This window comes from Danio aesculapii, chromosome 21 (assembly GCF_903798145.1).
Source record: "Danio aesculapii chromosome 21, fDanAes4.1, whole genome shotgun sequence".
Classification (NCBI taxonomy): domain Eukaryota; kingdom Metazoa; phylum Chordata; class Actinopteri; order Cypriniformes; family Danionidae; genus Danio; species Danio aesculapii.
Window position 1 is genome coordinate 8,071,351 of NC_079455.1, and position 12,990 is coordinate 8,084,340.

At 36.8% G+C, this 12,990-nt stretch overlaps 1 protein-coding gene across 2 annotated transcripts in view; it reads right to left on the reverse strand.

The window, feature by feature from the left end:
- sgcd (sarcoglycan, delta (dystrophin-associated glycoprotein)) overlaps window positions 1–12,990 on the reverse strand; it is a 374,313-nt gene that overhangs the window by 284,680 nt on the left and 76,643 nt on the right. The window lies entirely within an intron of this gene.

The following is a 12,990-nucleotide window of genomic DNA, read 5'->3' on the forward strand; positions in this document are numbered from 1 at the left end:
AGATTAAACATTGTTGACTTTATGAGTGAAAATGGAATGTTGATACTTGGATTATCATACGATGATCATTGTGTTTTCTAGCAACTTACAGAGAGAAAAAAATGAATAAAACATTTTAGCGTATACATGTATTCACATCATATGTGAAAAAAGATAACTCATTCAGTGACATGATTTAATATTGCTGACTTTCATTCATTCCTTCATTCATTCATTTTCTTTTCAACTTAGTCCCTTTATTAATCTGGGATCACCACAGCGGAATGAACCGCCAACTTATCCAGCATATGTTTAACGCAGCAGATGCCCTTACAGCTGGAACCCATCACTGGTAAACATCCATACACACTTATTCACACACACACACACACGCACACTCACACACCATGGTCAGTTTTGGCATACCCAATTCACCTATATCACATGTCTTTGGACTGGGGAAACCAGAGCACTCGGAGGGAACCCATGCCAACATGGGGAGAACATGCAAACTCCACACAGAAATGCCAACTGACCCAGCCGAGGCTCGAACTAGCGACCTTCTTACTGTGAGGCGATCGTGCTACCCACTGCGCCACCGCATTGCTATTTTGCTGACTTTATGAGTGAAATTTTAGTATTTAATACGTTACTTGTATTATCATACTATGATCATTTTCACTTTTGACTTTGACTGTGTATACAAGTATTCACATATTCTGTGGGAAAAACAAAAGATCTGATAAATCTCATTCAGTGTGACAGATCTACAGCAATTTGCAATGCCCACAATACCTGCAACCTCTTCTTTGGATAACAAATAATAAATGCGCTTGTGTTTTAGCCCGGACAAGTGTTCATGTTGACTGTTTTCCTGCCACAGCTGGTCGTCTCCGTCTCTCATTCTGTCTGTGAGCTCCTAATGAGATGCAAAAGCAAAGCCCCAGAGTATGTGGACGGCGTTCAGCGCAGCATTCAGAGTGAAAGGAGAGTCGGAGTCTCAGCCTCTTCACTGCGCTCTCATTCTGCATGGCCGCACAAGCACTCCGGCCATCACCGCGGCCTGTTCCGCATGCCAATGAAGTCACCCTGTCCTGTTGAGCTGATTCACAAAACTTTCACTTCTAACATTCCTGTCTGAGGAACCTGGATATGTCTCATTCATTCTCTCTCCTCTGCTGAATTTCTGAAATCCCAGGGTATTTCAGACTTGTATAAGATGCTCATATTAAAGCATTCAAACTGTGCATGTAAGCAGACTTCAGGATTCCTCCGAGTCTGGGAAATATGAGGGAATGTGGAAATGGAGATTTCTAGGCCTGATAAAAAGTTCTGTAAATAGATATGGATCATGAAAAAAGTCATCAAACTATCTATTGCATAGAATAGAGCTATACTGCATATACTAGACAATGAAGTATTAGCCCCCCTTTTAATTTTTTTTTTTCTTTTTTTAAATATTTCCCAAATTATGTTTAACAGAGCAAGGAAATTTTCACAGTATGTCTAATAATATTTTTTCTTCTGGAGAAAGTCTTAATTGTTTTATTTCGGCTAGAATAAAAGCAGTTTTTAATTTTTTAAAAACCATTTTAAGGTCAATTATTAGCCCCTTTAAGCTATATTTTTTTCGATCGTCTACAGAACAAACCATTGTCATACAATAAATTGCCTAATTACCCTAATTAAGCCTTTAAATGTCACTTTAAGCTGTATAGAAGTGTCTTGAAAAATATCTAGTCAAGTATTATTTACTGTCATTAATGCAAAGATAAAAGAAATCAGTTATTAGAAATGAGTTATTAAAACTATTATGATTAGAAATGTGTTGAAAAAACCTTCTCTCTGTTAAACAGAAATTGGGGGAAAAAATAAACATTAAATTCATTTAAAGGTAATACTAAAAATAAAAAAGAAGATGGAACAATAACCTACAAAAAAAGAAGAACCACATATAACACATTATGTCCTGCCAGAAATTTGCCAGTACATTTTCTGTTAATAGATGTTTCCTTTAACCTTAAACAGTTCTGTTCAGTTATAGAAGTACTTATTAGCCACATTTCCACTGTCTGACCAGTGCAAGCCAGATCTTTTATTGGGCCAGGCCGTGCCAATAGCCTGGAAGCATGAGCAGTGAGGTCGAAATCATGTCGCGTTTCCACTGTCAGGCTAGTAGATCGCAGCGCGTCATGCAAACCAGAACGTCCCCCTGATCAAATGTTACACAACCCGCCCAGTTCAGTGGGAATCAGGCAGATAAAGCACACCATCGCATCATCACGAAACGATTCAAAAGAAGACAACCAAAACAAACAAATGACATGTAACTGTACAGCATCACATTATATGTCTATACGCACAGGCCTATGTTATTTCATTCATTTTATTTGTTTACTTGCCGACCGACTGTTGGCATTGTGCATCAAGTGGTCTCGCCACTAACGGAGGGATGACCCAGTGCACCATCTAAAACCACAGAAGTTTTCTGGTAATAACTCGGTATAAAATCTATTTTCTAACATCCTCGTTTTAATAGAAGCCATCAAACATTCAGTCCAAATGCTCTGGAGAGACCTAAAACATATTAATATTTCTATAAGCTATATGACACTTAATAGATAATCCCCCTTTATTTAAGAGAATAATTTAAGGATGTTGCATATTATTCAGTTATCTAAAGGAAACTGCTAAGTGTTTCAGGACATAAGACCAAGTAATAAACTAGGCTATAGCCTAGCCTATATTTCGTTGCGCTCAGCAGCTATCCACTAATGAACTCTACATTAAAATTTCCTTTTAAAATTTTATTACGTCATTTAAAAAACATAAACATTTGTTTGAGGACACAGAACACATTTTTTACGTACAATTTTTCACAATCAGTTTATAAAGCAGTGTAGGACTGGATGACAGAAAATAAGGTAGCTAGTTTCTGACAGTTTCACCCAAAATGCTCTGTTTGCACAATTTGATTTAATATTACCGTATACAAATACTTTATAAATAATACTTCAAAACTCCTCTGTTGTTTATTGTTTTTAGAAAATATAAAAAATTGTGTTTTTGCTGATAGACCTTTGTAAAATGAAAGCTTAAAATGGCTTCAAACGGTTCAGTTTTTTTTGTATTGTATTTACCTAAATTGTTATAGCTTTTGCTAGTTTTATATTGGTTTATTTAATTTAATGTTATTTATTACATCCGATATTTGTAATTTTTAAAATGATTTCAATATAGCTTAGGCTATTTTATCTAGATCTATGATGAGCCTACAAAAGTGGACACGTAATTTGTAAAGTTTTATATCTTTCTGTTGTATTCATATTTTGTATTATCTCCAAAATAAAAAAAAGAAAGAAACAATTTGGTGCCCTATGAAAGATTTCAGGTGGCGCCCCGTCACATCGCAGTAAATTCCACTGCTAGTGTATATGGTCATAAGAAACTAAAATAGCTTTTTGATCAATTACTACAAGCTGGGAAAAAGCCAGATAAATATGCCAACGCAATTAACGTTATTGCTGAATAGATCTAATATTTACACATTTGCTTGAGGAAGGAATGATGGTGGTAGTTACATTACTATTACTATTTTCCATAACATCTATGCCCTTCCATAACATTAGCCGACATTAAAACTAACAGATAGCACTATGGCTATTTATTGATTAGCAAACCATATTATGCTATACCTGTCAACGTTGGGATGTAAAAAATATGGGACAACAAATAGCTTCAAATGATAGAATCCATAGCAAACATTAGAAAATATTGACAATAAAATAAAAGGTTTAGCTTATTAAAATCAATGGCCTATACAGAAATTAAATAAAGCTATAAAAGCTTTATTTAGAAGCTTTCTTTCATGGAAAGAACGTGAATGCAGACGTTTTTATATTCATTTTAACGTGCTTTCAAGCCAAAATAAATTGAAAGCATAATTATCTTGATCGGCTCTTGCAATTGTATCATATTTGAGATCGGCTCTGTATTGATGGTACTTTCACTTTTCATATAAGGATTAAAATACGGAAAAAATATGAGAAAATTAAACATGATATCGGGCAAAAACGGGAGGGTTGACAGGTGTGTGTCATGCTAATTGTTAATGGCGTTATCAGTCATGGCTTGGATACAACAAAATAATCATCTTTATCGTAACATTACCTCTGTCTTTGTCCCGTTTTTCCTTCTCTTCTTTTCTTTTTTGCCTCCCCTGCGGACCAGGCAGTTAGGGGCATTTTAACTTGTTCAACTTGTGGACCAATCAAAAAAACAAACACCGTGTAGCAGGTAAAGTCTAATTATTTGGATGGGGAGGGGGGTCTCTTAGGTGATTAGGCTATATTATCATTATTTAATACTACCACTACTTACTAGGCTTTGCACTATGCAGTTAAATTAATGTGGGAGTATTATTTTATAAGTCATAATACCAACTAGTTTTAAGATTAGTAAAAGTTACACTTGTTTTTCTTCCCCCATTTTTGGCACCCCCCCTGGATGCACAGCGCCCTTAGCATTTGCCTATACTGCCTATGCCATGGGCCGGCCCTGCACACAAGCATCTAAATGTGCACGTTTCATGCACAAACACACCATTAAAACCTCTTGACAACTGTTACTGTCTGCTGTGTCTTTAATATGGTGTAAAGAATATTATGCTTTATTGAAACATCAAGGAGGACTCATCAAAGAAATAACAAGGTGTTTTATTGAATATCTTAAACTGTTCAGCTATATGTTTTTCTTTCCCTTCTTTTTTTTTTTTTTTGGGCGCATATATTCCTGTGGAATCGGAAAACTAGTCTAATGGCGGCACACCGTATTTACCAGACTCAGAAAAACTCTGCCTGTCCTTTCACTCCACCCCGAAGCCCCAGCTGGCCCTCTTTGGCCCAAGGTATTCGGCGAGACAAAAAAAGGCCGGTCGGTGAGCCCAAGGAAGCCCCGCTTTGGCCTGATAAGTCCCCGGAAGTGATAGTGGAAATGCAACTGGCCCCACCCATTAATGATGATCTCTCCCTCATTAGCATTGGACATCAGTCTTGTTTTTGAATCTGCCACTTTGCTGACACATAGGCTGTTTCTCTATGCGTTCTTCAGCAATCTTCCATCCTCGTGTTCTCCTATAACCTCATCATCAATGTCAATTGCCAAAGTTCAGCTCCAAAACTCAAGGCCACAAAACTCTTGGTATCGAGGATGCACCGATGCAGACTTGGGCACTGAACCTGAACACATTGTGAATGAATTAAGGAAACGCAGCATTTTATACAGATTCATTATTAAAGTTCAGAGATATAACTTATACAATTTACAATTTTTTCCCATTTTCTATATATATAGCATGCACAAAAACCTTACAAATATACTTTTCACAATACAAATAAAACAGATTTTAATACGAATTACAGTAAATGAATGTATCTATGTCTTTATTAAGATTTTCATGTTAATGTTTACTTATATCGCCTCATTCAGGGAAACTCCTGAGATAAATAAGTTACAGTATGTATCTCTGAACTTTATTATTATACAGGTATAAAATGCTGCACTTCTCACCTCCTTTTTTCAGAATCAGCCGCAATGACTTCTGGGACTTCTCGAGCGAGTTTTCCGCTCAACTCTGCTTCGAAGCATCCTCGATACCAAGAACGCATCCAGGAACTTTCACGCGTCCTTGCGGTCTTAAATTTTGGAACTGAACTTTGGCGGTTAATGATGATGTTACACGAGAACACGAGGATGCAAGATCGCTAAAGAACGCATATTGAGAAACAGCCATAGTCTATGCCAAGCTACTGATTTTAGAACTGGAAACCATTCCAATTTAATGAGTAACATGATGATTAAGTAGATCTCATAATCAAAACAGACTTAAGTTAAAAAAAACAAAAATAAATAAATAAATAAAGACAGTTTAGTTTCTGTGCCTGACGATCGGGTTGTCGTGGTCCTAACCTTCGACCACCACCTGTTCCACAATGCACCGGCCCCTTAAGGCTCCCCCTGCAGGTGGTGGGCCTGCGGGAGAATGGTCCCATGTCGCTCCTTAGGGCTGAGCCCGGCCGGGTTCTGTGGGAAAAAACCCAACCACCAGGCACTCGCATATGAGCCCCAACCCCAGGCCTGGCTTCTGGGTGGGGCCCCGGCTACGCCATACCAGGCAACATCACGGTCCTTGATGTTTTTGTACTCATGTGTTTTGAACCGCACTTGGTCTGACCTGTCACCTAAGACCTTTTTGTCTTGGGAGACCCTACCAGGGGCATTAGCCCCTGACAACATAGCTCTTAGGATCACTGAGTCACTCAAACCCCTCCACCACGATAAGGTTCATGGATGAGCTTTGGGTCATGACCGAAAGGACAAGATCTCAGATACAAGTGGCTGAAATGAGTTTCCTTCACAGGGTGGCAGGACACACCCTTATAGATAGGGTGAGGAGCTCTGTCACCCGGGAGAAGCTCGAAGTAGAGCCGCTGCTTCTCCACATTGAGAGAAGTCAGCTGAGGTGGCTCGGGCATCTGTTTCAGATGCCTCCTGGATGTCTACCTAGGGAGGTGTTCCAGGCATGTCCCACCGGGAGGAGGCCTCAGGGAAGACCCAGGACACGCTGGAGGGAGTTTGTTTCTCCGCTGGCTTGGGAATGCCACAGGATCCCCATGGAGGAGTTGGAGGAAGTGTCTGGGGAGAAGAAAGTCTGGGGTTCTCTCCTAAGACTGCTGCCCCCGCGACCTGATCTCAGAAAAGCGGTAGAAAATGAATGAATGAACGAATAAATGAATGAATGAATGAATGAATGAATGAATGAATGAATGAATGATAAAGTAAAAAAAATTGTCCTTTTAAAAGTGCCTGGTCATTTTTAATGCAGAATGATGTTGTATTGGTTCAATGTGCAACTAAATGATACTTTACAGTTAAAACAAAAATGGACCTTAAAAGAGCTACTGACATTTTAAATGCCTTTCGTACAATTAGAGCTGCTCTTATTATTTAAGTTTGAAAGTCTAATGTCTGAACCAGAAATCTGAACAGGAACATGATGGCAATTCGAATGCTTTGGGGACAAAAGCCAAGAATGAGGTGTGAGTCACAAAGTAAGCTGCTAAGATGGATTTCATTTTGAGACTGTTATTTGTCTTCTTAATAATGCAGCGCTCAGTCTCTTGAGATAATGAAAGCCAACAATGTTTACAAACCAAATATGCGTCAGTTCAGCTCATGACAATTAATTTTACCCCAGAGAATGTCAGAGTATGTTTGATTCATGAGACGCTTATGTAATACAGGAAACTTTCGTGTCAAAAAAAAGAATGCTCAGGATTCTGGAATCTGAAGAAAAAAAAAATCTATAAAAACAGTTGATGTTGGAATTGATGTTAGAATAATTCAACCCAGGTTCATTGCAAATGCGTACGGAGGTCTACATTTCTGGCGGACAGCAAAATACATAACCGTAGGTATGTCTACTCGCAGTATTTGTTTTTGCAAATCCACCAGTTGCCGCTGTGTTCGCTTTTTGATGATCACAAATTCCTCTCGTGCGTCCTCTTCTTGCGTAAAGGTACCAGAGGGGTGCAACATACACTTCAGTCGACGAGCGGTGCATTTCAGAAAACCATCGTTAGCCAACTGAGATCCCAAGTTCCACTGTTACAAACATAGTTCGTTGATTTAGTGTTTCCCAAATTCATCATTCCAACAAACATTTGCAAACTGTGTCGCAAACTTGTATGCTTGCAACTACACATCTGGAGCTGTAGTTAGAAACATAGTTCCTGGCTGTGTTCTATTTCCAGTTATCCCACCTCTGCCCTATTCATTTAGAACATTCTAACATTTAAAAAACGCATTAAAGTCACCTCTCTTAGGTGTAATTTGCTTTTCATAATATTTTTACAGTTCAGTTTTAGTGATCTTCATGTTTACAATTGCGCTCCCTTCACAGTGCACTTTGAAAACATTGATGTCATTTTGAGCACATCCGTGGCTCATGACGAAAGCTATAGGTGACCTATTATTTAAAAGCGGAATTTATGTTACGTCTCCAAAGCTTGTGAAAACAAAAAAAACATAGCATAAGTTAATACTTACTACTTAATAATAATAATAATAATAAAAATAATAATAATTAGTATTATTATTATTATTATTAATATTATTAAAGTATGATTTTTTTCATTTCCTAATGCGTGTAAAACAATATCATTTACACAAATAAATGATGGGGTTCTTCTCTAAATAAGTTCTTACTTCACCCCGTTTAGAGCATCATTATGGGGGGTTTGTGTTTTAACTAATGTGGTTCAAACGATGGATCTGTGACAGAGAAACTACAAGTTTTGGGAAACACTCGTCACTACATTGTTCTTTTCCCAAACTATGCATCATACTATGATAGTTCAGTCATGTTGTTTGGGAAATGCACCCCAGGTCAGCTTGCTGTCAATTAAATGACTAACCGACTGACCCATAGACCAACTTCCCTAAACACTAAACGATAGTGTTTTCAAAAGCAATCTAGAAAAAGAAAAGTCGTCATGTGATTTCACCTCATTTTCAGCCTGTTGTTTATTTATGTAGTTATTTATTGGTTGGTCAGTCAGTCAGTCGACAGTGGGCTCTAGTAGATTTACGCGAGAACAGCAGGTGCAAATGGCACTCGCAAGAGAAATTTGAGATCCGAAAAAGCGTACACAGCAGCCTCTAGTGGATTCGCGAAAACAAAGACTGTAACAAAACATAGCTCCTGGGATGTATTCTGCTCTATCCAGAAATGTATATAAGGGTACGTAATCAGAACATCAAATCAGAATTCTAAACATAATAGTTTTAATGACTCATTTCTAATCACAGATTCATTTTATCTTTGCCAAGATAGCAGTACATAATATTTTACTAAATATTTTTCGAAATACCAAATATTAACTTAGTTAAGACTTTAAATGTCACTTTAAGCTGAATAGCTTAAAGTGACATTTATAGGTTTAACTAAGTTAATCAGGCAAGTTGGGGTAATTAGACAAATCATTGTATAAAAACTGAATAATTTCGAAAAATGCTTAAAGGGGCTAATAATATTAAACTTTTTTTTTTTTTTTTTTTTTTTTTTTTTTTTATTAAAAATGATTTTATTCTAGCCGAAACAAAACAAATAAGACTTTTGCCATAAGAAAAAAAATTATTAAAGAAAATATTGTGAAAATGTCATTGATGTGTTAAACATAATTTGGAAAATATTTAAAGAATTTAAGATAAAAAATCAAAAGAGTGCTGTGTATAACTGCATGCTGTTAACCTACACTACAGTGACTGAGGACACACACACATCTGGGAGGAAACATCATTTCAAGCTTGAGTGGTTGCTGCTGCTGTCTTGTGTCCTGTCAAAGTGAAACAACAGTGGTATTCCAAATCTCCTGACCTTTCAGATTAATTCCCCTAACCACTGGCCTGTGCCTGCTGTCCTCTGGTCACTCTTTCTTGTGTTATGAGACAATATCCCATTGCTTGACGGACTGTATATCAGATATCAAATAGTGACAACACAGTAAACTCTAAGGAATTAAAGTTGCCACTTGGGTGGTAAACGCTTTCAAATGGAACACATTTGTATCAAATTGGTCCATATTGGTACCTTACAGGTGAAAATCAATGAAAACTTGAAAATACCTAAGCATAGCTGGATAATAAGACAATATACCATGACACCTCAAATGTAATTGCTTATTTGTACCCATGTAAATCACACGAGTATTCAAATATAGTGAAGAATAGGTAAATTCTAGAAAAAAAATTAAATAAAAATGTGACAATCCCCACATAATCATTAATATGCAAAACCCAAGCAGATTTTGATTGGCCACAACGTTTCCTATTCAGATTACAACAATGATAATTGCCCTCCCTTGTTTTCTAAGTATAACACAGCTCTTTAAATATTACCTATATACTGTACAATTTGTGGGACTCTTATTTTGAAACAGGAGCAGTAGGAAGCAGGCAGCCATGTACTGTATGGCCAAAGAAATCTCACGACAATTCATAACTTTTATTTGTATGAATTCCTACGATCTAATTCGTACCATTTAGTATAATTTGCTAATCACCCAATGACGGTAGGGTTTAGGGGCGGGGTTGGGTGCCATGCCTCCTTTTTTTATATCATACATTTACATATGACTGAACTCGTACGAATTAGTACGAATTAGCCACTAAGCTGACAAAACGTTAAATACTTATGCTTTCCCGTGAGATCAGGCTGGTATGGCCACAATGAAATATTATCTCATTTGTTTACAGCTCATCAGAACATTCTGAAAAGATGGATCATAAGTTTATTTAGTGCCAACATAAAGAGAAATAAGATCTGTGTAACCATATATTTTGGTAGTTTAACACGTTTATTATGAAATTTGCTTCGTATGTTTGTAATAAGGCAACAAACAAATGTAAACTGCAGAATTGGTGTTCAATGCTCATCTATGCATCGTGTCATATCACTCAGCTCTCACTGTGATTTTTTTCTTTGTAATGCAAGGACAGCAATCTGTTTCTGTGGAGGTTGATATTATTTTTTTCCTGTTTTCAGATATGTTAAACCCACACAATACAACATGTCCTTTCTGTCAAGTACAGTTATTAACTCATGAACCTCTTCACCATTTAATAAGGCATTTACTTAGTTGGTTCACTTTTTTTTAAGCATGGTTATTTTGCACATGTGTATTTCAGAATACATCATGGAGTGTGATAAGAGAAATGAGCCAAGAGCAGCATGAGAGCAGAGCTTATTACTATTCACAACCCATACAAATAAGGTAAAAAGGGAGAATTTCATTTTTGGGGCAATTTATAGGATTGTAAACTGACGTACAAAACAATTTCATGAGATTTTTTTTGTTTAGCACACAACTAAACCACATACCTTCTTTGATATCAGGGGTAAACATTTAAACATGAAAAAAATAATTCTATAGCACCTTTAAAGCTACTCATTAGTACCTAAAGTGTACATATTATGTATTCATTCATTTCTCTTCGGCTTAGTCCCTTTATTAATCTGGGGTCGCCACAGCAGAATGAACCGCCAACTTATCCAGCAGATGCCCTTCCACTGGGAAACATTCATACCTAACATTTTCACACAAATACAGACAATTTAGCCTACCCAATTCACCTATAGCAAATGTCTTTGGACTTTGGAAACCAGAGCAAACCCACATGAACACAGGGAGAACATACAAACTCCACACAGAAATGCCAGCTGACCCAGCCGAGGTTCGAACCAGCAACCTTCTTGCTGTGAGGCGAACATGCTACCCACTGAGCCACTGTGCAGCCTTGTGTACATATTAGTTCATTTAAATAATAATAATAATAATAATAATAATAATAATAATAATAATAATAATAATAATAATAATAATAATAATAATAATAATAATAATAATAATAATGTGTACATTTTGATCCCAGCTAGTAACAGCTTTATTTCTCAGTCTTCCAAAATTGAAATTGGCATGCTAAAATAAACAATATTGTGCTTAAATAAAACTACTTATTAATATTTATTTGCCCTGCATAGTTTAGTTCATGGTATTTTGGAGCAAGAGAGTGTCAGACAAATAGTCCATGTTGGCATCTGCTTAATTAGGCTGCTTCTGCCAACTGACAAAAGAGTTCGAGCCAAAATACAGCACAGTTTGATTGAATCTTTGACATCGACACACACACACACACACACACACACGCACACACACACACACACACACACACGCACACACACACACACACACACACACAAAACCTTGGAAGCATTTTGTGATCCTTTTGAAAACATTTTATTTCCTACACACAATATGTCAATTTCAAATCAATGCTGAATGTATTTGACCAAAAAATAAATACATCATTTAAAATAATTGTGGTGATGACTTTTACAAAAAGTCCCTTATGTTCATTGGTGCTTACAGGGTATCTGTAGTGCTTACAGGGTATCCATAGGGTCTTAAATAAAAAAATAAAAAAATTAGGCCTAAAAAAGTCCTAAATTCACTGAAATATTGTGTTGTAGGTCTTAAAACATTTTTACAGGTCTTAATTTTCCCATGTCCATGTAAAGCTACCCAATCGAGGCTGGTTTATACTTCTGCGTTGAGTGATCGGTGTGACCCACGGCACATGCCTTGCGCATTGCTGTGCATTTATACTTCTGCACGCTGTTTGTGTTGCTCTGCAATAACACTTCTGAAACGCTAGCTGGCAGTAGGTTTTTATGTTTCTCTGTGTCGAGATTCTTCACAGATATTTTGTTAGCGGGAACGGTTGCGTCGGGTAGAAAACGGGGTGGGTCGGACAGTGGGTGAACAAATGCTCAATATGAGTTGGAGCGGTCAGACTAAAACCTGGCGGGAGCGGGAATAAAAATTTAGTCCCGCCCAGATCTCTACCCTGAAGCACCGAGATATCGAATTGAACGATGATAATCATAACCGAACCATGAGAGCAGTGTAGGTTCATACCCCTAGTAATATTCATTATAATCACATTAATTAATTTGTAGAATTACAATAATAGTCGACTAAATTACAGGAAAAATTATATTCTTTGGACACAAGAGAACTAGCCTAACCGAGTTAGTGGTGCCATCTAGCGGAGGTGTGTGGATTTGTTTTTACAGGTACAATTATAAACCTATTAAACATCATTTAGGTGACTATTAGGGCCACACAGAATCTACGCACGTAAAATTCCACAGATTTTTGCAGATTTTTAGCCCATCATTAATTCTGTTTATTTACTTGTTTAAATGTGAGTAAATCTATATTTATTTAGTTTTTAAATTAATTACAGGAATATTATTAATATGAAAATGTTCATCTGATTTATGTACAATACAGTTTTAAAAGTAATATTTTCTGTCTTTTAGTTGATATATTAAATGAGAGTCTTGCTTTGTTTACCAAATAAAGTGGATCTAATTGGATTTGCATTTTA